Genomic DNA, 27,929 nt, shown 5'->3' on the forward strand with positions numbered 1-27,929 from the left:
AGGAAGGTGGGAAAAAGCAGGAAATCTGTGGGGGAGGGGCAAAAGTGGCAGCAGGTAGTAGCTGCACAGGTACATTTAGCCAGGGACTAGATACATCCAGGTTGTTAATAATGACGAGTTAGCAGCACATGGCCCCTGGGTGCTTGAGGCCAAGTCACATGACTGGAAGGAGGCTGGACTTGAATCTTAGTCTCTGATCATGTAAGGAGTAGTCTGGGCCTGGTTGCTGTAGGGCCTGAAACTCCGAGGAGAGCGCTGGCTGCACTGAAGAACCAAGCCAGGCCAAGAGAGGTACCTGGTGGATTGGAGTTGGGGAAGCCAGCCAGCCTGAGAAGCTGGTCTTGAACATATGAGTCTGAGAGGGGTTTATGTTTCAGTTAGGATTGGTTAGGTCACTGTTTTGTGTTTTTCAACTGGAAGACTGGAGTGTGGCTAGAGGGGAGGAGCAGATCATGGGTGGGGTGCCCACTATAAGTGATTGGAGACTAACCTTAGCCTGAGAGGACTGCTGCTGGAGCGAGCAACAGGAGCCCAGGAGGGGATTCAGCCAAGCCAGGGCTAAGGCCCAGGACCTGAGGTCCAAGTGAACCAGAGGAAAGGGCTCAGCAAGTGAAAAAGGAGGCCAAGGCCAGGACAGCTGAAGCCCTAACAAGTGCTTGGAGGCCTGAGGGGTTGCTCCTTTAAAGGCGAAACACCCCAAGGAAAACGAAGACCCCAATGCATGTGTGTGGTCAGGACAGAGCCAGCAGCCAAGAAAGTCAGAGGTGCTACTCCCTGGCCCAGGGACTGCCTCCTGAATAGATGAACCATAACATCAAAGGTGTGGGAGGTGAGAAACTGGCGGTGAGGTGGGACCAGAGAGGGTGGGCAGGCAGCTCGGACCCAAGCAGGCACCAGGTGTCAGGGTAGTGGATAGCCTGTTACAGTTTTTTTTTATAAAAGTTGTTGTGGCAGAGCACCTTTGGAGTGCTCGCCACATGACAGGGGCTGCTGTAGGCTGGGGCAGAGCCCAGCAGGGAAGGCAGCCAAGTGAAGCCCCCCCAGATCTCATTCCAATGGGGGAGGTGGGTGGTGGAGCACCTTTTGGGGTGCTTGCCACTTGAGGGCTCTCACAGGCACTTAGGGGAACCTGCTTTGGAGGAGCAGCAGGGAAAACCTCCCCAGTTACCATTTTAAGAGGGGAGGTGTGTGGCAGGGCACTGTTAGCGCCTGCCACTTTAAGACCTAGGCCAAGCAGCCAGCAGGTGCCTGATTGCTGCGGCCATTTTAGATCTCTGGCTGCCCATATAAACAGGGCAGTTCACTGCTGGCATAGGAGGCATCAACATTGCCTGGCTGCAAGGCTGCTTGTATCCTCCTGGAGGTAAGGGTAGGAGCTGTAGGGGATGATTAGGAGGCTCCTGGTCCTGACCTAAAAATGCACCCTTCTGGGAGTGGGTGGCTGGGTGGGGCTCTCAGTGGTGCGGGAGCCCCCAGGAAACACCAGGCCAGTTATCACCCTGGCGAAAGGCGGGTAGGAGGTGCCTTAACCCTAGCCCTCCCCTTCGGGTGGGTTTGCGTAACACTGGAGGCAGTTGGGGCCAGGCATGGCTGCAGCCACCCTGTGGGGTGCAAGACCCTGAAAAACCCCAAGGAGGGAGAGTGAGGGCCAGGCATGGCTGTGGCCACCTGAGCCCTGTGTGGGGTGCAAGAAGCCGAGAGACCCTGAGGAGGAAGAGTGGGGGCCAGGCACAGCTGCGGCCACCTGAGCCCACCAGGGAGGGAAGCCCCATGGCCCTGGGTGGACGGGGTGGTGTGGAGCCCTGGGTGGAGGTGGGGAATAACATAGTACATTGACATGCTGCTCTAGGTTGGGGAGTGAGAGTCCCCTGTGAGACCCTGGAGCATCAGTTGTGGTGCTGGATAAGAATGCCCTGGTGAGGGGTAGCCCCAGTGAGGAGGCGGAGATGAGGACCCCAGTGAGGGGAAGAACCAGAGTGCTCAGTGTGTTTGCATGTACTGAGTTGCCCCTGGAAGGGGCCAGAGTAAGCTTAGACCCGGTTGGGTAATTGGCTGGCCACTACCCCGGTCAGGGTCACGGGAGAGTCCCAAAAGACGGTATGTCTGCTGCCCAAGGGATGTATTAGCTAAGCCTCTGGCCTAAGGGGCCTGCTCCAAGAGGGAACAAGGCAGAATGACTCATGGATGTATGAAAGAGACCCTGTGAGAGAGGGTGGAGTGAGAGAGGCCCTAGTGAGAGGAGGGTGGTATGAAGGTGTGTGTGACTGTGGCCTGACAGCATGGCCTAAGCTTGGTCCAGCAATAGGCCAGGAGCACTGTAACATCCGAATGCCATCTGCGAGGCATGGGCTGCGGTGTAGAGGAGGTACACAGCTGCAGATAGTGCCCCCTGGCATCGGGGCACTAAATGGGCAGCCTCCCACCCTAATTAAGATCATTAATTGGTTAATAACAAGTCATCACAGGTGAGTCAGGTGGGGGCCATGCTCAAAGGCAAGTGGGGAACCTAGTACTGTGGCTAGGTGGGGAGCCCCACCTTGCCACAGTTGTCTACAGCTTGAGATTTCCTGTTCATTAGTCCTTTAGCTTAATTTCCCATAGAACAAATTGTTCTGTTCTTGATGTTTAATGTTTGATGGGATTTTTGTGAGCTCTTCAATGTTTGTAGTTGTACATCTACATTATTGTGTATTAAGAATCTCTTGAATGTCCTCCTCCCAACTTAGTTTTTCATCCTTGCTTGTTAACATATCTCTACTCTTTCATTGACTGATAATGACTGGATACCTGTCAGATTTTTCATGATTTAGCCAATTGTTTTGGTGTGTATTCATTCTCTCATCTTGCATGGTTTTGCTTCCTTCCTTGCCTTTTCAGTTGTAACTACTTGTGATACTTTCCCTAGTCCTTTCTCTTTCTTTCTTCTGCTATTTTCACTTTGACTCTTGACTCATTAAGATCTGTTTGCTTAAGCCTTTCTGTTTTTGCAAATCCTAGAATAACTTCAGTTATTTGACATCACATGCTGATGTCTTCCAGTTTTCCTCCATTTTCACTTTCCTAATTTTTTTGTATCTAGTATTTAAGCTATGCTAAATATCCATGAAGGTTTAGTTATCTAGCTTGCTAATTTCATATGGTGCGTTTTCTTCTCTTCTTGCAAACTTTATTCTATGTTGATAATTTCTATTACAAGGCTTTGGTTATTCTCTATATTTGCCCCCACTGAATGAACATGCATTTTTTTTTTCAGTGATTCAATCCATCTTCCTCTGAGCATGATATAATGTATCTATTTTCTATAGTTCCATTGTGCAATGCCCATGTGTCTCTATGTATATCTTTCTGTGGAAAAGTTATCCTTCCAACAGCTAAGCTGTTTTACATAATTTGGCCATATGGTGTTTTTGTTTGTTTTTTGTAATTCCTTCTTTTTTGGAATGGAAAAGGAATATTGGTCTTATTTGTTCCTACTTTTTAGTAATTAAATCTGCTACTGATGTGACATTGTTATGCCTTGGTATATTGTTTAGAGTATCTTAAATTGCATTGCAACATCTTTATTTTCATCTGCTGCACAGTATTATTAAATGATTGTAACCTTTGCGTATGGGGTAGAAAAACATGCAACTCTAATTTTCCTTTCCTGGGTTCAATTTTATTAGTGCTTTGGTGGCATTCTTGGATAGAAATAATGCTACTCTTTCAAGTATGTATATTTTCTGCTTTGCCTGAGTTTAAAATAGTGGTCTTTTCAATTATTGTCACATTTATTCTTGTCTACTAGATCTAATATATTCTTTGGCAGATCCAGGATCTTGTTTTTAAAAAAAAAAAAAAAGGTTCAGGAATAGCAACCTGTGCTGGAGATGCTGAACCCCCTGTTTCCAGACTCCATCACTACCAGGGTGGGCAGACCATGCCACAGGAGCAGCAGTTGTAGTCTCTCTCTCCTTGTTTTGTTTTTTAAGTCTTTCAATCAAGTAAGAATTTTTGCTGCCCCCTCCCCTCTCCTCCAGGCTCAGAAGCACATCCCTTTCTCTCCCCTGCCATTCCCCTCCTCCCCTCATATCACTACTGCTGTACCTAACTGACAAGAGGTAGGGGAAGCTCCAGAGCTGCTCCTGCCCTGCTCCAGCTGGGCTGCACATGGAACCAGGCTTGGCCAGATGCAGCAGTGGAGAGAGGTGCCACTGAGCGTGGATAGGGAACATGGGGTGGGAGAAGGATTTTTACTGGATTTGGGGACTTAAAAGAAGTCCCTGGCTGCTGCTTCTGTAGCAGCGCTGATTCAGAGGTGGGTGCAGTAGTGCCATTGCACCCCTTCTGAATCCACCCCAGATACTTTTCTAGTACTTCTAATATACAACTTTTCGTCTAAATAATAAAGTGAGTGCACCTACAAATTTCATTCAACATGCACATATTCTAGCAGCTGAGCCCGGTGAATTTTATTGCTTCAGGGCTGAAGTTACAGGTCTCGGTGCCACTTCAGCTTTGGCTGTAGTCTGTCATCATTTGTATGCCCTCCAACTTTAAGTTGCCCCTCTTTGTAGTCATCAGTTTCTTTCACCAGAATGAGCAACTAGTCCATTCTTAATGCTCCTTATTTTACTTGGGTTTGGGACTGTCACCAAGTGTCATCAGATAAGTAAGTCTGCCTTCAGGTATCTACAGAAGGTGCTGAAATTCAAACATGAATCAATTTTAGGGAAGTCCTCTCATTTGTATTACAAGGTGGCGTCAATTCAGAGAATCACACAGGTTTTCTCTGGCATTATCTATGAATCTGTACTTATATATTTCCCTTTAGATATAAAATAATTATTGTTACTTCATTGTTCCTCCTTTATATTCTGCAGTTCATGCAAAGTAGTGTCCCTTATGCCTGCTTCAGAGGCTTTTTTCCTGTTTTCTGCTTTTCCTGGTTTTCTGTGGATTTTGAATTTTTTAATTTCCACTAATTGCAATTCAACATTGGGGTGCTAAGCCATGTTACTCTGAAGTCAGGCAGAAGGTAGGACAGGGTAGAACCTTGGAAACTAACTGGTTCAGAAAGGCATGAGCTTTCATAGGCAGCCACCTACTTTGTCAGATACTATGAAATGACTGATGGAAGGAAAGGGTTTTATATAGAAGGGAAAAGGACAAGGACAGTGAACAGTGTTGAAAGAGAGAGTGGCTTGACTGGATTTTGGTCTCTCTGCTTTCCTTCTGCCAGTCCTTTCATAGTATCTGGTGAAGTAGGTTGTTACTTATGAAAGCTTAGTCCTTTCCGAACAGGTTAATCTTAAGATGCCACCCTCCCCTATCTTTTGCTCAACATGAGGCAAGATCTTGGAGCACTGTAGGGTGTTTTTCTTCTTCATAGTAGCTATTATTTGACAGTAGTACTGTAGTCAGGTGTATTCAAATTAATGTTGTGGCTTATTCTGAGTTGGTAGGCATGTTTGCACTGTCAAAGGACTGTATCTGAAAATGCCTCAGTGAAGTATGGTGTGCTTCTCTGTGCACTATTCAACATATAGATTCTTTTCCTGTGCTCAGTACTGATGTAACTGAGTGCCAACCACTAGCACAAAAAGCAAAGCAACATGAAGATCTGTTATTTATTCCTTCATGTTCCCAGGGAGAATAGCAATGGCAATCTTGGCACAGGTTAGGCATTATTTAGACCCTATTTGCTTCTCCTCCGCAGGGCAGCCAAGTGAGGGAAATCTGTGGGGCAAGCTGGAAAGCATGGCTCTTTAGGATCATTGTTGCCCTGGAAAGGGGAGGGCTTTGGTTTCTAAACTGGACCCTTCCTCTAAATGGAACAGAAAATTCTCCATTGCTCTGCATTCATTTTATCCAATGAATAGTCAGTGCAGAGGCAGTAGCTCACCTTCACTGATCTGATGTGCTGTGGTTCAATTTCACTTTTTTTTTTTTTTTTTTTTTTTTTTTCCCCCTCTTCATTTATGAACCAATTTCTTTGAACTAATGAGATTGATGTAGTTGTGTAATTGCATGTGATAAAGAAAACTTAAAACTATGGGTGTTTATACAAGTTCTTTGGGAGTGCGGGGGGAGGCAGGGGCAATTTTAATTAGAATGGCTCTCAGAGGCCTTCTAATTAAAGCACCTAGAGCATCCCATGTATCACCATCCCCAAGCTGAAAAATGGCAGTGCGGGCATTTTTAAGTAAATCTTATTGAACAAGCTTTAGTTAAAAGTGCCCCCGCCACCACTTTCAGTGCGGTGACATTGATACACGTGATGCTGGAGTCAACTGGATTGTGGTAATTACCAAGCTCCAGCAGAACTGGTTAATCACGTCTGCTCCAACACACTAATTTATAGCACGTCGGAGCAGCCTCATTGCACATCTATAGCCACCCATCTGATGTGTCATTTGCATGTTGCTGGCATTTGAATCTGTATCATCTGACCAGTTCGTATAGTGGGACTGGAGCAAGAAAAATTAGAGTGGAAAGGAGCAAGATCTGTGAGAGGAATCCTTGTTTCTATTTTAGGTACTTCTGTGTCTCTTTCACCATAGTATCATAGCATCCTGTCTTTCTGGCAGAGCATGTAATCTGTTCTAGGAATTTAGCTTCTGTTGCTCATAGAACAAGCGTGAACAGACTGTCATTTATTTCTAGTTTACTTCCTCAAATTTTCTATCTCTCTCTTCATTCTGTTTGCAGCTAACAGACAGTTTACTGCAAACATCTTGCACTGTATATTCCAACTCTGAGCTGTTTTTAATTGTATTTGTTTAATACTCAGTGCATTCAGTCTCTGAGTGCTTCTGCATTGGAAGCACTATTGTTCCTAATTTACAGATGAGGGACTGAGACTTGGGGAGACTAAATAGTTTGCTAAAGGTCACATAGGAAGTTTTATAGTGAAGGACAGATTTAAACTTGGGTCTCAGAATTTGCCTAGATGATGTTATCTTACTTGTGACTTCCTTTTATACATACATGTATTAGAGAGAGTCCATTCACAAAGCCATTTTATTATGACTAATTCAGTTCATCTACTAAAACCAGAAATCCCAAGGGCTCTGCTCTTGGGCACTGACCTGGTGCCAGTGCTGCAGAGTCCCTTATTTCATGTAATGGAACAGTCTGGTACATGTCTTCCATTTCCCAGCCTGTGTGTCTGCTTGGTGTTTGCCTGTGTCAGACACAGAGGGCCTTGAGGATACTTTTGTCTCAAACAGACTTTTTAGAAATCAAGTAACACTTGCCATTGCCGTGGACCACTATTCTAATGCATATCTACTTTACCTACAAGCCAATTCTCAAAAGCAAACCTCTAAATGCCACTTCATAGCCATCAATATCCTCCTTAAAGATGCACATCTTCATCATAAATGGAACATAATCAAGGGAATTACTTGGAATGTTCATGAGATTTGTGGGGAGGACCTCCACCAGTCATCTTGGGGAAAGTATGATGGCATTCATGATTAAGGACTCTAATAGGCTAGACATTGTGACAAACTCTCAACCATATTTCAGATGTCACCCATACACCCTCAGATTTGGTGTCTTGCCTCAGCATTCCCTAACTCGGCAACTGAGTTTTATCCAATCAGATTTAAACAGGTTTCCCATACTGGGGCTGGGGAATGTACAGCCCAAGATGCTTATTAAACCTCTTACACAGCTTTTCAGGTAGCATTCCTCTTGTCAATCAGCACATTATCTGACTGATTGTGAATATGGCTGTTTAGATCAGATAAATATCTTATGATTAAAATGTTTGGGGACCAGACATGTTTCTGGCATTTCTACCCCTCCTATATAGCAGGTAATGCTTTCCTTATCATTCCAACCAGGTTGCTCATGATGCAGCACCACCAGTGCCTCTCCATTATGTAAGAACCCATAGCAATGCCAAGCGCGAGGCCCTTCCTTTGCAAACAGCATATCTGGTTTCCATTGGGATCCCACCATTTTACTTCTTGTTGCACAAATTCTGCGAATTTAATGAAGCTATGTTGTATTACTATTTCTACTATAAGAAGCTTAAATACTTACCTAGCACAAGCAAACCAAAACAAACAAACAAAAGAAACCCAACAAAAGGATGGCAATAAAAACAAATTGTTAATCTAGCCTTCTTGATCTTCAGCATGGCTGAACTTTTTGAAGCCCTAGAGACCATGATCCACATGATGCACCATTTTCTGTAGCCACTCTGCAGATATTCCATAGCCTATCAAGAAGTTCTGCTTATATTTCATTGTTTAGCATAGTTAATATCACAACCATTTACAGCAGGGGCAGGTGAAGTCTAGCCCATGAGCTGGATCTGGCCAGGAGTGGACTTCATTTTCCAGCAGCCCCTGCCCATGCAGCTGGGGCCAGTTTTTTTTCCATGGAGAAACCAGCAGTATCCACACTGATAATGTGGGGCCAGGGTTTCTCTGGAGACCAGCCCCAGCAGCACTGCCAGGCAGCAGTGGTACCAGCCTCTGGCTGAGGCAAACTCTGGCTGCACTATGAGTGGGAGCAGTGTGGGCTCAGCTGCCATCACCTGTGCAAGGTGGGCAGTGGTGGTGACATTAGGAGGGGTGGCTATTGGGGGCTATGGAGAATTCTGGGGTAGCTGTATGTCCTCTCAAGCTTCCCCTGCCCAGCAGTGCCCCTCCTGGCAGGGCATGGAGCTGTTCCAAAGCCTGGCTGGGATCTTGCAGCAGTGACAGCATGGTCTGGAGCTGAGACAGAGCCATGATCTGCAGCCTGCATGCCTCTGCCCAGGGCATGCAGGCTGCAGATCATTGCTCTGCTGAAGCTCTGGACCATGTTGTCACTGGTGCAAGATCCTAGCTGGGCTCTGGAACAGCTCTATGCCCTGCCATACTCCCTGCCAGTGCTGCTGGAGCCGGTCTCCATGGAAAGTCCAGCCTCATGGTATCACAATGTGACTGCCGCTGGGGTCTCCATGAAAACTGGCTCCAGCCACACAGGCAGGGGCTGCTGGGAAATGGAGTCCAGCTGCCAGTCAGATCTGCCACTTTTTCCCACCCTGACATGCATCAATAGCATTGCACAAACACAGCAAGACAATTCCGATGCATACTTTTTTTTTCTCTGTACCAAGCAAACTTCTTGATGCTTCAGTGATGGTCCACATCCTGCAAAACACAAAGACAAAAAAGGAAGGGGCTCAACCCACTTTGTTAGCTAATGTCATGGAATCACTTTTGACACTGAGGCTGGCTTTGCTTACAATGGGCCCTGGCCCTTGTCATGCTGCAGCTCATCCAGAGATTCCTCTTCTTGATCCTTATAGAGGCTGCTTTTTAAATAGTCCTTTCTTTTCAGTGACAGGTGCTCCAAGGTGTGTCCTGCCACACATCTTTCCTTGGCTTCCACCAAGGGGTTTTCTGTTGGGGTATGCTCCCCCAAGCCTTCTCTCAAAGGGTGATCCACAAGGCAGTGGGAGATGGGGTTTTCAGGTGCCCTATACTTGCCTTTCTCTGGGGTGGCAACATAGAAATTAAGGGCTGGAAGGGACCTCAAAAGATCATTGAGTCCAGCCCCCGCTGCTTTGGGCTGACGTGGTATCTTGTAGAGACTACCCTGCCACAAGTAGCTCCACCACATTAGCCAGACCCTGGAGGGTGTAGTTTTCAGGGCTTACCGAAGAACAATCTTCAGGCTCTTTTGCCCTGGTCATCTTCATGCTTCATGGGCACAGTCTCTCACTTTTGGGCTTCTTGGCTCCTCTTCAGACTAATTGAGATCTCGGGCTCCCAGCTCTTGCAGTCTTAGCAGTGGTCTCTTTGATCTTTCTAGGGCCCTGCCTCTGGATTGCCAGACCGCTTGGTATTTTATGGCTCCTCTGGACCCCTTTGGTCTCCAGCTATGTCCCCCAGACTCTGACCCCTGTCTGGGTCCTGGCCCTGCTCCTGGGCCAGTGAGACTGGCACCTGGCCCTGCTAACACTTGACTCTCCTGGGCTTCAGACCTCTCTGGCTCTCTAGCCACATTGATACTTGGCCCCTCTTGGGCTGGAAGATCTCTCTCTGTCTCTCCTCCACTCTGAACTCTGGTCCCACTTTCTTCTGCCCCCTCCTGGGCCACAAGTCACTGACTCTGATTCACACCTTTCAGACTGAGTCCCTGGCTTTTCATACTTTCATGACCTTTGGCTGGGCTTTGCTACTTGGCCCCCACTCTCAGTCACTTTTTGGACTTTGTGGATCTGTTCTCTCAAGCCCTTTCATAGTTCTCTCACTGTGTGTGTGTGTGTGTGTGTGTGTGTGTGTGTGTGTGTGTTGCGCGCGCGCGCTCTCTCTCTCTCTCTCGCAGTTCTCTGAAGTCCCCATACTCTCTTCTGGGTTTTAACATTCACTGTATGGGTCTCCTTTAACTTTTTTCAGCCTTTCTTTCCCTTGACAGATCTTTTAACTCTGGCACTGCTTTAAGTATATTCTTCCTGGCCTGCAGGCTTCACAGTCTGTGCTTGTCAGTAGCCCCTTCTGGCCTTGCTTTCTGCAAAGCAATCCAGCAAAGTTCTGTCTTGTATCTTTGACAGCAAAGCTACTGTCCTCCTACCTCCGGTCAACAAACCACACACAATCTTTCGGGAAACCATCCAGCCCTAAAAAGAACTTCAAAACCATGCATCTGTGTTTGTGTTTGTGTTGTTTTGGTTTTGTTTTTAATTTAATTTTTAAAGGCACCTTTGATAAGACCTGTGGTGTCTTGGTTGGTTGGTTTGTTTGTTTTTTACTCTGAATAGCTTCTCAGCACTGACTCTTCGTTTACACAGCTGCACTATGAGTTTTTGTAAATGCCTTCCTGCCTTAAGAAGCTGTTAACACTCTTCACTTCTAGAATCTGCCTTGCTCTCCCTTCTGCAAGAATAGTAAAGTCATCCCTCACCTCCCATACCAATGCACAAATTCCTCTGCTACTGCCTTACAACACAAAGGCATGCTAGCAAAATAAGCCAAAGCAGCAAAAATAATATGCAGGTATCCAGTAACAGTGCTTGTGCCCCCTCCTAACCTCCTATGATATCAGATGCCTCCAAAAATCAAACTTCTGTGGCACTGACTAGTCTGAGGGGCACACAGGATCACAAGGTGTCTGTTTCACATCTGTCCCCAGTGTCAGGGAGGGTCTGGGCCTTTCCTGCTCTTCCTTTTAACTGTGTCCAAGCTCCCTGAAGCTGCATTGCCTGGATAATTCTGGCTTGCCATAAGGTGCAACTGTAACTTCCAAATTACAGTCTCCAGAGCAAACATACAACACTGCTCTATAAACATGACATTAATAATCCATACAAAGCAACACTCTCCTTTTGCAGAAGCAGCCTTGCTTACAAATGCCTCAGTCCCAAGGACTCCTTCCCTGCGATTCACACATTTCCCCCAGCAAAGATCAGTTTTCTCTATTCCTGGCTTTTGAAGTGGACCACTGCACATACCTTTGTCCAAACCATGAATCTCAGACACACTCCAAGATCAGGTTGTGACCCTGTCTTCCTCAAAGTTGCTGTCCCTGCCACCAACACACCTGTACCCCTGTACACTACTCTTTCTGACTCGGACAAACAACCACCCCCTTGGTCAGCAGTGCAACAAATAACCTCCTGCACAAAAGACTGTGACAAAAACATGGTTATTTAGCTTACAAGCCTAGTTGGAACTACCGAATGGCTTCCCCTTACAAACAGGTCTCCACCTCTTGTTCCATAACCTTACCCCACTACGGGACTTGTCTGACCCCTCTAGAGAGGTTCACTCTGTGTCAGCAAATTCCCTGATTAGCCAGGTTACTGCCCTCAAGTCACAGTCCCAAGGACCCAGTCACCAATTGTTGGCACTAGACCAGGTCCCAGTCCTTGAGTCAGAGTCACTGTCCTGGTGGAGTCATCAATTGTTGGCATTGGATTTATGACCCAGATACCATGTTCTAAGTGGACCCAAACCCTCAGACTGACCACAGTCTCTCCATTTGATAACAGACAAATTTTATGGATACACTGTGATAGTAGATAAGAATAATGCAACAATTCTGTGTCTACCAGTCCTAGGGTTCACAGAGTTGAGGAACATCTGACCAGTATGCAAGCATCCCTCTGAGGTTCTCTCTTGAATGTCAGATGTCAGCAGGCTGGAGGTCCATGCCCCGCTCCCACCCCCCTCAGTGGGGTGAGTAAAATGGACTTGTGGTATGTCCTCTGTCCCTAATGGCCTCTTGGGGACCCTTTGCTGCTCTAAAATGACTCTTTTTGCATTCTTTCTTTCCTCTGACTCTCTTTATCTTTGAGCATTGCTGATTAATCTCTCTGTGGTAGTCATACTGTCCATGTTCTGTCCTGTCAGCTATCCCCTTGTTTCACAAACCCATCACATGCACCCATCCTAATTTGTTTTTTTCCAGTGTCCTCCTAATTTGGTCCATCAACCAAAACTGGAAATTCCAAGGGCTCTCTGCACATGGGAACTGCGGCCTGGTGCCAGAGCTTCAGAGTCCATTATCTCATGTTATGGAACAGTGTGGTACATGTCTCCAATTTCCCATCCTGTGTGTCTATTTGCTGCTAGCCTGTGTCAGATACAGTTGGCCTTGAGGAAACTTTGTTACAAACAGGCTTTTTAGAAATCAATTAACCCTTGCCAGTGCCCTGGACCATTGTTTTAATGTATATCTATCTTACCTACAAACCAGTTCCCAAAAGAAAACCTAAATACTATTTTTCTATCCATCAGAGCCACTTCTGAACTGTGAGTTGACCATAGCAGATACCACCATTGAGTCCATCCCCCTCAACACCCTTAAAGGAGCTCCCTCACCAACCTTCCTATCCCAGAAGAAGTCTGTTATGCCATCTAGGAAACCAAGAACTGGATGGCATACCTGCTGAAATCTACAAGACTGGCAGTGAGAAAATGGTACTGAGACTCTGTGAATTTATTCTATGATTTTGGAACAATGAAGTGATCCTGGGGGATGAGAGGAGTGCCAACATTGTGACTATCTTCAAGAAAGGAGGTAAGTCTGTGTGTGGGAACTATTGAGGTTTCACCCTCCTTTCTACAGAAGGGAAAATTCTTGTGCACATACTCTTGAACCATCTTCTACCTCTTGCTGAGGAAGTCCCGTCAGAATCTCAGTTTGGTTTCATTCTATTCTGTGGGGAAACTGACATTAATCTTTGTTGCCTACCAGGTCCAAGAAAAGTGTCAGGAACAACATCAGGACCTGTATATGGCCTTCATTGACCTCACTTAGGCCTTTGATTCTGTCAATTGTGAAGCCTTTTGGAAAGTATTGGCTAAAACTTGTATGTCCTGAAAAGTACATTAAAGCCCTGAGACTTCTTCATGACTAGACTGTGACCATCTTATGTATTGGATTGGAGACAAATCTGTTTGTCATCCAAACTGGGGTCAAGAAAGGATACATTATCACCCCAACTCTGTTCTCCCTTTTTGGATTATTCATCTTGATTCTCATTAAGGACCACCTTCCTTTCAGAACTGATTTTGAATATTGAATGGATGAGAGGGTTGAACTCATAGGTCATCTTGGGATCTATCAATGAGCTGTAGTAGAGATCATCCTTGAATCGAGGGATTACTGATGACAACCCTTTGTGACTGAAATGTTTTTGACAATTTTTTGTCTGCTTTGCTTTGTTTAAATTGTGATTAATAATTCAGATAAGGTGGGTAGTAGGGCTCTACGAAGCTTTGGGTGCTGATTCAATTCGGAGGAGATTTGGCCTGATTCGGTGGCCGAATCTCTGAATCTGAATTAAATCGGGAGACCAATAAAAAAGTCTGAATCTATTTTTGAAGCTCTCTGAATCAATTCGGAGAGCTTCGGAGACTTGGGCAGTCCCCATTTGCTGCCGCAGGGAGCTGGACCCGGACTCTGTGCTGGTAAGTAGAAGGTGAGGGGAGGGTTGGAGGAGGGGGAGGGGACCATAAGGGGTCCCCTGCCAGGCCCCATCCCTGACTCACCCACTCTCCCAGCCCCCCCCCCCCCACATGGTTGCCCTGCCTGACCCCAGCTCTGGGCTGCCCTGCCTGACTCCGGGGCTTCTGGGGGCTCGTGGCAGAGCCCCCCACAAAGCACGGGGCAGTGGGAGGCAATAGGGATTGCTCCCCCCCCACCCCCACCTGGCAGGAGCCAATGAGTCCAGGTCTTTAATTTTATTTATTTATTTTTTAAGAGTCAGGAGCTGGGGCTGGGTGGGGCAGCCATTGTTGGTACTAGGAGAGTGGGCGGGGGATGGGCCTGTCCCATTTGGAGGTTCAGCCGAATTGATTCAGGACAGTGATTCAAATCGCCAAATTGAATCGCTGTCCCCCAAATTGGCTGAATTAAAATGTTAAGCGACTACCAGCTGCTTTGCACAGGCCTAGTGGGTAGTACTTTGCAGTATTAAGTTTGCCTGAAACTTTCAATTGTAAAACCATTGAGTTGTTTCAGCTGCCTTTTGGCCATACTTAAAATTAAAAAAAAAATCTTAACCTTTTTTATGGGGAAATATCATTTAGAACAGTTCAACTGCTTCAGAAAATAAAATTGGGAAAAATGTGCTTTGTTTACACTACCAAGATTCTGAAGACAACATTTTTGTTCTTGGAATGTGGCTGTTGGCCCCCTGCCTTGAAGCAGAGAATTGAAGTTTGGCATTAGTTCCTCTCTGAAAATCCACTCAAATCTGGTCAGGTTATCGGCCTCTGGGAAATCAGCAGGCTTACATGTGCTCCTCAGAGACTTTAGATAAAGAAACAGTAAAGGGCTTGCATAGCACAATGCTTCACTTGAAGTGCCTGGCTTCCAGAGTAGAGTCCAGAACCTTGTGGTAGTGCCAAGACTACTTTATACACAATGTACAGGGGGAGTTGGGCATCCCCAGAGGAACCTGCCCAGATGCTAACCAAGAGGAGATGTGAGCACAGGTGGGTGCATTAAACCCTGCCTTTCTCTGACTCAGAGCTGCAGAAAGGCATCTCCAGTCACTTGGGATCCAGAGTCCTCTCCTGATGGCAGGCACTTTTGTTTAATCTTTGAGAGTAGAGCATGGCTCTTTTTTCCTATAAGGTGGTGGTAGCTAGAGCCTACCTTTCTACGTAATGCCTTGAGTTAGAGCAGTGTCCATGAAATGGGAGACGTGAGTTTCCCTGGGAGCGAAACCTAAGTCTCCCCTTTTGTAGGAGAATACCTTAGGCACAAGCTTAGAGACTGTTCTGGCTGGGGGTACTCACTTAACACAGTTCTTCCTGTTCAAACCATGCCACAATGTAGCCAAAAAATTGAGATTTATCAGGTGAGGAAGGGAGATGGAATCATAGAGACTATCACAGTAATCTGGCCTCTAACACAGTGGTGAAGAGGAGGAGCCTGGGGCAGGGGCGACACATAGGGGCATGATGGTGCACCTCCTACAAAAAGGTGCCACCAACAGTGGGTTCTCACTGCTCGCTGCTCATCTTCTCCCTCCCTGCCCCAGACACTGCTGGCAGCAGCTGCAGGTGGTCAGCAATCACCACTGCTGACACTGCCTGTGGCATCTGGTTGGTGTCCCCCCCCCGCCAGCTCCACTGCTGACAGCAGCAGTGGCCTCTGTGGGAGCTCCTGCTTACCATTGCTACACTCCTGCCTCCACCTTCCTGCCACCTCTGTGCTGCCCAGCCACCGGGGTCACATGTCGTTCATGGCCTTGGGTATTTGTCCCTATTCCCTCAATTGTTGTTTTTCATTTTATCCAATGACTGTTGAACATAAGTATCTAAAGCAAATGCTTGAGACCTTTATTAGATATAGCTCTTGGTTATTAGGCGCTACATTTCCCACAGATTCAATCCTGTGATTTGAGCACAACTTTCCCTATTCTTGTAGCTCTGGGTTGTGCCAGGCTGTGCTGAGTCTGGGTCCAAGCACTGGCAATATAAGTGCTAAGATACTCTTTCCTGTGCTGCTCTGGTGAAGAGTGGGGAAAAGAGAAGGCAGGCACACCCCAATAAAGCAGAGAACCCCGCAGACCACTTCAAGCACCCACCCATGTCCTCAAACACACACTGAGGGTTGTTAAGCCTCTATACCCTACCAACCTCTCCATTAGATTTGAGGGACACCAAAGAGTTAAATCCTTCTAGAAATTGGCCTACTGACCAGAAGTGCAAAGTACCAAGCAAAATCCCACAGGATGTAAAGTTTAACAAGTATATTAAGACAAGAACCAACAAAACCAAACAGCAGTATACAGGACTATAAACAGTTAAACTATAGAACAGCTAAGAACCCGATGCCAGCCTGTCACCCTTAGTGGCCGACTATCACCCCAGACAGCTGACCAGCAGGGCAGGCCTGCTCTGCAGCCTCGCCCCCGTGAGGATTTCTATGCTGCTTCCTCACACGCAGGTGGGTACTGAGCACCTCAGAAAAGGGGTAGGTGATACCCTACCTGACTGATGCAACACAGAAGCAGTTGAGTGGCTGGCAAGTGTTCAGGTAATCGGGACCCTCCTGTCGTTGCTCCCAAACACTGTCTCTCTCACACTATTCTCGCTCGCTCCACAGTCAATAAATGATGGGTTCCACAAACACAAGTACTTGAATACTAAATCAGTTGCACACGCACACACACCAAGCAAAAGATGGAGAGAGCACAAGATAGAGCAGATCTCAGTGAGCTCTGACTCCAACAACAAGCCCCAAAAGTCACCCTAGCCCCTACACTGGACAGGCTTTATAACATCTGAACCACGCCACCTGTCAATTGTGCAGATCCAGTCATTACTCTCTCAATCAAGTCAATCACAGCTAAGACCATAAAAATCAAACTACCCTAACAACCCATAATAACTCATTAACATAATATTCCTAACTGCTGCAGTTCCCCTGGTTACCAAACAAACAGCTAGGTACTGGTCAAACAACTCACTGCACATGCTCAGCTTTCAGAAGTGGGTCATGACATCATTAAGGTTAGGAGTTCAAATGTGCTAGAAGACTCCAACCTCTTGTCATCCTACGCATATGTAATAATGCCAGGACTCCACTGTCTACACTGGTGGGCCCAGGTAGCGTGACAGAGAAAGCTGACATTGAACCAAGAATGTTGTTGGGAGGGGAGGGAAACAGACTAGAGGCTGATACTTGGACCCAGAGGCGGTCTGGAGTGGAGCCTGGTACATAATCATGAAGTTAAATAGTGCATCATGAAACACTTGCACACATGGGTCAAGTTAAGTTTGGCACAGGCAACCATAAAATTGTTCTTAGTTTTCAAGTGCTTGCTTTTTTCACCATATTTATGATCTTCTAACAGTTTTTGTGTGCAGTTATAGAATCTTTTTATTGATTGATTGATATACCAGCCTCCCCAGAAAAGGCCAATTGTGGCTTGTAATACAAACGAGATAAATTTATTAAAAAAAAATAGATAACATAAAGCAGTATGGAATAAATAACAAACTTCACATCCCCCCCACAGTGTTCTAAAATGTAATCGTGTCTGCTAAAAGCCTGCCTAAATAAAAAATGGTCTTAGGATGTTCCCTAAAGATGTCCAGGCCTGAGCTGTCATGGGATAAATAGGGGGGAATGATGGAATCTTCAGGAGATGCAACATATGTGTTTTAAAGGGACATTGTGTAAATAGATACCCCATATTTAAAAAGCTGTATACTTTCCTAATTGACATTGGAAGGCTTAGTTCTTTCACTTTTTTCTTGTGTTGACTGTGATTATTAAAATTTTCTGTATTTTTAAGACTAAGAGTTGGTCATAGAGTAGGGAAACTGCTCTTATGTTCATTTGACAGATTGCTAAAGCTCTTAAACTCTGGGCTCAGTAGCTGACCTTGAGTTCCCATCTTTATCACTTTGCAGGATCCCACTCTGCGACTTCTTGTGGCATGTATGGTTAGATAAAGGCCTACCACAACAGGTGTTCATATGATTTATGAACGTCTAAATATGCATATTCCAAAACTGAGGCACAAAATATAAAGTCTTTTGCAAAGCCAGCTATCCTTTCTTCCAGTTCTGTATAGTTGCTCCCTTATAGAATAATAAATTAAGATTTACCTGGTATATATCATTACAAATATGTCAATATTTAATATCTAAATACTATATCTAGCTTAATGCATTTCTTCATGTTTAATAAAGAAACAAATTTGAGCTGTTTCATCCAGTAGTGCACCTACATTTATATGAAAATAATGTCTCCTAAAATGAGTGAATGTATAAAAACTGTGTTCTTTTGCATTTGTCTCTTTGACACAATTGAAGGCTTCAGCCTGAAACTTCACACTGATTTATGCATGGTAGGCTGCTGGCCAACTGCCATCATTTTTACCATTATATAAAATAAAGCAATATATATTTTTATACTGCAGCAAACCAATGATTTTTTTCTCATGGGTGCCAAGCTGATCTTAGCAGCTTGCTTTGTGCTGTCTCAAAACTATTTATACTTGTTTCTAATGCAGACCTTGAAGACTATACTGCAGTAGAGAACAAAAAAACCGTTTTGCTGTACTTTATCCAGTCACAAACTTCTTCCCACTCACATTGTTCAGCTAGTTCTCTGTACTCTGCTTTTCAAAAATAGTAATGTTCACTAGCACAATGTGTGTTGCAAAATAACTGGCCAAGTTGATTTTTGGAAGGGAAGAAGACATTTTTCTATAATGTCTTTGAACTAGGCCAACTATAGCATTCAGACACTAGCAACTAGGGGATTTCATTGTAATGTTATTTTTGAAAAGGAGGTCACCCACAGCCTGGCATCACTTACAGACTTTTATATTGAAAGTTCTGGTTCAACTTCATTAGAGAGAATGAGGATAGTCCCCCTGTTTCAATCCAGAGTAGTATAAACAGTTTTGCAGATCCGAGTGGCTCTTTCCATTCTGGAGAGAATCGCAGACTTCTGGCTTGGTTGGAAAAATCTGGGTGCCAAGGCAGCACATTCTACCAAAACTAAAGATGCCCAGTATTCACTTTTATTATGTAAGACACCTGACTTCTGTGCTAATTTTTAAAGTGTCTATAAATCTAGTTAAGAAAATATCTGATTACATCACAGTGGTATTTGTCAAAACACTCTGTACCTCACCTTCAATGGAAGTGGAAACTTCCTATCTGCAACTTTATGTAATTAAACTTGGCACAAAAGGAATACTTCTGTTGGAAGCAGTTTTGGACTAGCTGAAAGATGAAGTGGATCAATGTAAAGTCCTTTCCTTTTGTAGTTTGCAAAAATATTTACCAGCTAGTAGTTTTAAGCTGTCTTTCTAGAATTGTACGTTTGTCCTTAGCTTTAATGCAGCAGATGATAATTGTCACAACCCAAAGTTGTGGTTTTTTGTTTTTGTGTGCTTTGGCACCGCTAAATTATGTTCCCGCCAAATTGCAGCTTCTTTACACGGTATAGTTTTCTTTTGCAATAGGAAAACCCGCATGCAAAAGAGTATTTCCCGCTGTTTATAGCCTTCTTTGCATGGTGCATTTCTTTTGCATCATGGTGATGCACGGTGCAAAGGAGTTCCCGCCATTTGTATTGAGATTTGCGCCACATTATTGGCCGATCTTAATATAGGCACATGTGGCGGCTAGCGATTGGCTTGCTAGCCGTATAAAGAGCTTGGGTGGTTTCCGCCCAAGTTGGAGAGAGAGAGAGAGAGAAAGCAATTGGAGTTTGGGAGAAGGAGCGTGAAGATTTCTAAGCACTGCTAATCCCTTCGAACCCAGCTTTTTTCTTTCTCCTTAAGAGGGCAATAGAGGGCCGATTTACCGAACCCACGGAGCTTCAACCACTCCGGGGGCCAAACGGCCTCTAGCTTCTCCCCGTCGCTGAGCGCAATCCTAAGATGTTCCCTTTCCTTTGAAACTACTGAACCCATGGAGCTTCAACCACTCCGGGGCCAATTACCGAGCCGAACCCGCAGAGCTTCAACAACTCCGGGGTCAATTGTCGGAGTCCTCTAGCGAGGATTTAAGCGGAGCTGAGCCTGGAAAACTGTCCAGCCTACACCACGACCATCTTTGGTGTAAGTAAACAATCTTTTAATCAACAATTACGCGTCCGTAACTAATTCTAGCTTGCCACCGGTCTTCTTTGACCCCGCGTGCCCGGGCTGCTGGCCACAGCCTGTGTGCACAAGGACGGGTTCGCATACCACTCCTAGCCCCCACACGGCCGCATGGATGGGATTGGGAGGCGGCCCGCACAATAATGAGGACTTACTGTTAAGTGGTTTTAGAACATAGGAGTAATCTTTAAAATCCAGCCTGAATTGGGAAAATGACACTTAAAAAAATCTTGTACTTTGAGACAGAAGAAAAAAAATATACGGATAATATTCTAGGAATTGAATTAGAGGTAGACCAAAAGAAGGATTTGGGTGATTAAGTTTTTAGCTCAGTTCAAACTTTTGATAGCAGATTGACTTTTATTAGTAAATGTTTAGGATTGTTAATCCAATAAAAGCTAACAAAGCCAGTAGGGAAATACATGGTGCCCGAGCAAGGGACTAACAATAGAAGGATGAGGGTGAGGAGGGGAACGCGACTAGGTTACAGGTGATACAATGTTAGCCAACTAAGCCCGGGGGTAGGGGGAAAGGGGGAAGGAGGGGAGGGGGTTTGTGAAGCTGAGAGAGAAAGGAGATAGATGCACATAAACCCGTTGCAATGGTGGAAGAAGTGGTCCGAAGAAAATGTGTCTCAGTCCATATAAAGTCTCATCACTCATTACACTCAGAATGTACCCTAAAAAACAAGTAAACTGTTGTTGCCACCTTTTTTTACTCTAAATTTTCTCAGATGCCTACAGTTGTGTGTCTGTGTTTCTCAGCTTTGATAGCTTGAGCAGCTGAGGACCCAGATGACACCTAAACCCAATTACAGGCCAGGCTTTCCACTGCTTAAAGCCTGGGCTGAGGAGCTTGGTCCAAGAGGTTGTCTCAGAGTCATCCTAGCTCAACACACACTGACAGGATTAGAGATCCTTGTATAATGCACTAGGAACTATCCCTTTCTCTTAAAATAAACCTGGAGACAGAGGAGCCCTCCTTTATATAAAAATCTTTGAGGTTGGAGCAGCTTTGTGTTCGGTTCACCATGTATACTGGCTGTTCTCACAGGGATTGAGGACAGGTGAAATCTTTTCTCTTAATTATCACTGCACGGGGAAAAAAGTCCGTTAACTGAAATGTAAAGATTTCTAGGTCTGTACATGGGATTTCCATGCAGATGAGGCTATTTGGCCTCCAGTATCTACTAAGCCAGATTAGACTGTAGGTACATCATGGCTAGCATTGATTTGTATCTTGGGCCGCACTAAAAATGACCTTGCACAGGAGGATAGAGAGGCATAGATAAATTACTATTGCCATTGGCTCTGAGGAGAAGTAAGGTTTGAACTGGTCTTAAGTAATACTTTCAACAGCTTCAGAGCTGCTGTATAATTTAAATGAACTGGAGCTTTTGCTAAGGGACAGGCCAACTGTATCAGAACAAGATCTGAGAGAGGGGGTAAGGGGAATAGGGGTGGAAAGAGCAGGGGAAATCTCAGGTTCTAAGAGGGGGAAAGCACTCTCTATCCATGCCAAAAATGTCAGTCTTGGCTGATGTACTACTGCTGGCACACTTGCTTTGCCCATCCTGGCTGTTGCTCTTAAAATGGCAGCAGCCAGGGACTGTTCTGAAGTTTCTCGCATGGCAGTGCGGCTGGGGCATGGACTCTATGGGGCAGGGAGCGATTCTGGCACCCCTCCTAATTTGGCACCTGGAGCAGGTGCCCATCTCTTCCATCCCTAGTTATACTACTGGCCACTTCCCCAACCTGGCCCAGAGTAAGGGTCATTATTCTGACTTCATGCCAGCCATGTATTCCACTGCACTCAGGAAATGCTCAGCTGTCTGATTTAGGCAGTGTTAAACTATGATGCTACTACCCCTGGCAATGGTCAGTCGCAGGCTTCTGAGAGAGATTCTCTTCCCACTCATTTTATGCAGCCAGAATCTTTCAAACTAATTGAATAATATCCTGCCTATCCTACAGCAATCAGCATATACCCTGCTGCTAGCTATTGTTTACCCTTATTTTAGCTGTGTAACTACAAATGTTATTATTGGCCATAAAATTCTCACTTCTTGGTGTTAGTGCATCAATATTTACATCTTTTTATTTCCTTGTACATTTGTTAGAAACTGACAGGGAAGATTAAAATACTATACTGGAAAATGAAAGAATGAATGTTTGCCTGCAGATACATATGTACACACATGTATTCTCAGCATAAGTTTAACAGAAAATGTTTCTTAATTAATGAGAGGTGTTAAAATGGGTTTAATTAAATTGTCTTTTAAGCAGTTCCTATTACATACTCATCTTTCAGTTGCATTTCATAAGTCAGAACTGATTCTCACTGCAAGCAAGTATTAAAGAAGTTTTAATGGTCTGGATAATTTTCAGAAGAAAATTAATTAAAGAAACCATTTTCCTGGTGGCTATCAATCTCATGGCTCTCCAAGCCCAAGCTAGAGGGGTTTTTTTTTCTCCCTTTCAGCATCCTAATGTGCTACCTTCGTACAAGAGAATAATCACAGTTTCATGCCCATGGCTTTTCATGCATTGCATTTGAGGAGGCTGCATGGCTATTTTTATTGATAAGGCAAGAACTTAAAAACCTCTCAACAAATCCTCCCGTTGACCTTTTTCTTTCTCCTCAGCTGTCTGGCTAAAGAGGAAACTAGAAATCATTTTTCAACAAATTAAGTTCCGTGACATCATTAGGCCTTTTCATAAGTGGGATCTTGAGTTTTAATTAAATCTCAAACAAATAGCATTTGATCCTTCCAACAAAAACATACAATGTTCTTTGCAATAAAAATTCTCCATGTCACCATTCTACCTTAATAGCTGTCTGGGCTCTTAGTGAGACATGGTGGCATATCACATAGTATACCACTGAATAAAATTGAGGTCCTATACACCAGAATACCATATTTGTGATACCATGAAAAGCATTTGAAATCTCCCATCAAATCATAGTTTAAATTAATACGTACTCCCATTATCACTTTGCTGTTATCCTGCACATGTCTTTTGAGAAGCATCCTGGGGCTGCATTCCTGTTACAGGATAAAAAGTATCTCCTAAAGACCTCAGTAGGAATTGTTTCTGTCCTAGAAGGTAGGTTATTCCAGAACTACTATTGCAAAGTTTCTTGTGCCTTAGGTTGAGTCCCTGTCAGAGATGAGATTATGAAACAATTCTTGTTTCTTTGGGTGATACAGGTTGTAGGCACTTACAGTACTAGAAGTATCTGTAAAAGTCTTCTACTTGAATTGGACTTTTAAAAAAGTTGAGTAGAAATAATATTTTATGTCCATTCAAGCACTCATTGGGCACATCTACACAAGAAGTCTACTGCGCAGTTGACCACACAGTAAATGTCACAATGTCTACATGTGCACCCCTATAAAACTAAATAAATTAATTTCGTTTTATAGGGATGCATGTGTAGACACAAACTAATAAACTCTGCATCATGTTAGTACTTGTAAATACTACCCTGCTGCAGAATTTTTTCATGTACATTGTAGCATGCTTGTGCTCCAGACACAACTCTCTGCAGTGCATTGAGCCCAGGTGGAGCAGCCACAGGCTGGCAGGCTGACCCCTGAGGTCCCCTGCCAGCTGGGGCTGCTCTAGCCTGGCTCAATGTGCTGCAGTCTGGGTGCAGCACCCAGGAGCTTCCTGGGAGCAGTAAATTGCAGGGCAGTAAGAGCACTGTAATGGCACATGGAGACATGGCTGGTTTTTCTCACTTTGTACCCATTCATGCCCATGTGGATATCAATTACTCCTATAATCTTCACAGGATTTATTTATATACAGGAATAGGCGCTGGTCACAGGGTCTTACACTTAGTGATGACTTTATATCAATTTTTTCTTTATATCAAATTTTCTGTCACTTGTTGGCAACATCTGTAAAAAAAAAAAAAAAAAAAAAAAAAAAAAAAAAAAAAAAAAAAGCTTTCAAATATCTGAGTTATGCAGCTTTACAGCAAAGTCATGACCTAATGCATGACTTAAATTTAGCAGAGCTTAACAATTTCTTCAGGTCAGTTATTTCCTACTTGATTGACTGTGCTAATTTTTGCAGGCCAGTTAATAGTTACATTTGGTTTCTATATTTCATTGCTTAGATGATCTGTACACTACAGGATGCAGAGAAAGAAGGGTTTTTTAAAAATATAATAATAAATTAAAGGCATGCTTTACTTCTCCACTACTGTGGGTTAACACCATTAACTTCAGTCCATCCTGATTAATACTAGGGTAAGAAATATCTGTTTAATACTTGCCTAGTATACCTACCTTTTATATACCACTTTTCATTTGTTAAGCTGAAAGTACTCTAAAGGGAAATATAGCATTCCCAGATGGACCCAGTTCCAGATATTCAGAGCAGCTATTCTTCTTTCCTTATATGGATTTCTCTTGTCACTCTTCTCAAAGTGACTCCTCATGGTACCCTATTTACTGAGAAATTGTTTATACTGGCTATGTCTACATGAGATGCTTTACTGTACCATTGTCTAATTTACTGTGCAGTAAGTGTGTCTGTCTACAAATGTGCATGCTTATTGTGTAGGAAAAATGCTTAATCACGATTAAGTTTGCTACCTGCAAATGCAGGTAGGAAATTTAAGTGCAATAAGTAACTCCACAGTAATGCACATGTAGACATGGCCTGGCACCAAATTTGCTGCTGGGTCTGCCCAGCCACCAGGGGGCTGGCTGGAAGCCAGCCCCAGGCCTCCTGGTTGGGAGCCTCTCCTGCTCCAGGGCTGAGCTGTCTCATTAGCAGCCTCTGCCTCCAGGCTATAAAAGCCTGAAGCCGTCTTGTTCCTTACGGCACACATCACATTCCAGGCTGTGTGTGTGAGGGTACTCCAGGCTCTGTATGTCCCTCTCCCCCTGGGCAGGCCAAAGCCCAGCTGTGCCTGTCTCTGTAGAGCCCTGTGTTGCTGCTTGGCCCTGCACAGCTTTGTGGCTGCTGGGTACTACTGTCAGGCCATGTGGGTGCACAAGAGTTGCTGCAGGCTCCTGCAGCCCCTGGCCAGTCTGTAAACACCCTGGACTGCCAGGCTGCTTCTGGTAGCAAGTCAAATAGCACCTGCCTGCTGCACAGCACCAGAAAACTGCCATATCCTTGCAGCTGCTGTGGGTCATATCCTCTGTTGTGCAGCTGCCAGTTGCTTGCTGTGCTTCTGCACTGGATGCTGCTGGCAGCTGCCCAGGATTGGCAACAGAGGGACAGCCACACAGGGGCCCAGAGAGCCAGTACAGGAACCATGGTGGCCTTGTCCTTCCCATTCAGGCCCAGCCCCACCCACCTTTGCACACCTGTGCACTCCATCTGGAACCCCAACTGAAGCCAGGAGGAAGGTGGTGACCTCGTGGCACACTAGGGTGACACAGAGATGCAGCACCAATTTGAGCAGGGCGAGGTGCTCGAAAATCTATATGCAGGAGTGTAGGCACAACTGATTGGCGCAGCAGTGCCACATAAAGGTAAAGGCCTTTCAGGCACAGTGGGTGGCTGTGACTGACCACAATCATTGGTCCAGCCATACCCATAAGACCATGCCCTTTATATGACAGCAGACCCGTATTTTGGTGTCCCAGGACCTAGGCCACAATCACGCAGTTCTTACTAGCACGGGTGGCCGGCCTGAGCCCCTGACCCTGCCAATGACATGTCACTGAAGAAGGAGCCCTTGGGCATTTGGCATCCCATCCCCCACCGCTCTGCAGCTGCACAGTCCACTAGCACTGTGGGGAGCCCTGGCCAGTGCCTGCCACAGCAGCTGCATAGTTCCAGATCCCACCATGAGGTATGGCCAGCCATGTCACTGCCAGCCATCAGCAGCACCAGCTTCTCCCCAGTGGGGGGCCCTGACTGGGCACCTACAGGCTGTGCCCTTCAGGTCCTGGACACTGGGCACAGCTGGATGCTATCACTGATGGGGAGGACCGTGTCGAGCCACCAACCTCACCAGTCCTGGACATGAGGTAAGCCTCTGGGGGGAGGGCCCTCCCCATCCCTGCCCCTGGCCTCAACCATGGCCCAACCCCACTCCTCTTGCTTGGCCTGCCTGCATTTCCCTGGCTCCAGGTTCCTCCCCACAGCACACAGACAGGTAGGACACAGTGCACAACTTTATTGAGCAGCCCATGCCTCTGTAGCTGAGTGGGCATGTGCTCTCATACCCCAAGGAAGGCATCAATGCTAGCAGCGATGCTTTCCTGGGCAGAGTGGTGGAGGTTGCAGGGCAGCCTGGACTTGCCTCCCACACCACTGCAGTTCAGGATCCCAAACCAGGTGTGAAGATGTGCCTGAGGCACCAGGAGGATCATCAGCAGCAGGGCATAGTGGGTCAGGCACCCCTCAGCCTGCACAAACAGCTCATCACACACTGCCCATGGTACACACAGCAGGGGCACAGCAGAGGTGCGGCAGGGGTCTGGCTCCAGATGCCTCCCTAGAAAAGCCCCCTTCAGGGAGGGTGGGGACATGGCCAGATCCCCACTGAGATGATCCCCCAATCATCTCAGTTGTCCAGGAACCCTATGCACCCCTAGCCTGGGTGCCATGGGCTGGGTGGCATCGCATCAAAGCAGTTGGCCTGCAGGGGGAGAGTGGGTCTGGAGCCACAGAAGCAGGTGCTGCCAAGAGCTTGGCCTGTCCTTCTCTGGGGATTGGCTGGGGGAGGCAGGCTGCTTGTGGCCAACACCCAGGCGCCTGCCAGCCCCAGGCGCCTGCCAGCCCCAGGAGACCAGAATGGGGCTCTGCTGGTGACGGCCTGGGCCTGCCCGGCCAACTGACTATGGTCCCTGGCCACACGTACATGGCCAACCCCTGATTTGAGTCCAGGCAGAGTGTGGCCCCTGGTCTTATCTCTGAAATGTTGCAAACTCACAAAAGGCTTCTGTCTCCTGGCTCTGCAGATCCAGCATCTGGACATGAGGGAGAGGACACAGCAGCCAGCAGGGATGCCGCCACCAAGCACTGGTGTCCTCCAGATGCCCCAGAAGTGTACACAGGATTGGCTTCAACTGTTCAGGCCTCAAAAAATAGCTCTCCCTGGGCCTTGCAGATATTATGCAACACACACTGTGACGATGACTCATGGAAGGTTGTCCTCAGTCACCTCAAGGTGGGTGGTAGCGGTGCAGGTGCAACCCAGGTACCAGTTAAGGTGGGCCTGGCAGGGGCCCAGGTGACTGGTGTAGGGCTCCATCAGCCAAGGCAGGAATGGGTAGACAGGGTCCTCAGTGAGCAGGGGCAGGAGGAGCATGATGCCTAGCTCCAGGTCTGGCAGCCCCAGCACGGAGCACCTGCTCTCCAGAAGTCCCCCCAGGCCAGAGTTCCTGAAGACACAGGTGTTGTGCGTGCTGCCCACCCAGCCAGCACTCACATATGTCAACATGCCCTGGTTGTCCAAGATGGCCTACAGGACCATAGAGTGGAATCCCCTGTGGCTATAATAGAAGCAGTTTCTGAGAGGTGGGCAGGTGACTAATATGTGGATCCCATCCAGGGCCTCAGTACACTACAGGAACCCCAGTGGACAGAACCCTGCCACCACTGCCTGGGGTTGTGAGCATGGAGCATGGTGTTTGCCAGCTCATCCTGGAGGGTGCTGCACAACTCCAGGATGACCTCCCTGGTGGTGGCCTTGCCCATGCCAAACAGATGGCCCACATACTGGAGGCTGGTGGGCATGGCCAGCTTCAGTAGTGCCAGAGCCAGGCAAGTGTCGGTGGAGAGGCCCCAGTGCATGCCAGTATCCTGGCACTCCAGGTGGGGCTGGAGAGGCTGGAGCAGGACCCTGAAAGTGGCCTAGGTAAGCCAGAAGGTGTCCA

The 27,929-nt window shown here is 46.1% G+C and overlaps 1 long non-coding RNA gene across 2 annotated transcripts; it reads left to right on the forward strand.

The window, feature by feature from the left end:
* The first annotated feature begins 1,325 nt into the window (after window positions 1-1,325).
* On the forward strand, window positions 1,326-13,344 carry LOC102374016. Of its 2 annotated transcripts, XR_325017.1 has the most exons (4): window positions 1,326-1,363; window positions 12,041-12,164; window positions 12,726-13,008; window positions 13,186-13,344. It is a non-coding gene; the product is annotated as an uncharacterized LOC102374016 (long non-coding RNA). The 2 variants fall into 2 exon arrangements; XR_325016.1 differs by lacking the exon at window positions 12,041-12,164.
* Window positions 13,345-27,929: the final 14,585 nt, after the last annotated feature.

Source organism: Alligator sinensis, unplaced genomic scaffold, assembly GCF_000455745.1.
Source record: "Alligator sinensis unplaced genomic scaffold, ASM45574v1 scaffold68_1, whole genome shotgun sequence".
Classification (NCBI taxonomy): Eukaryota; Metazoa; Chordata; order Crocodylia; family Alligatoridae; genus Alligator; species Alligator sinensis.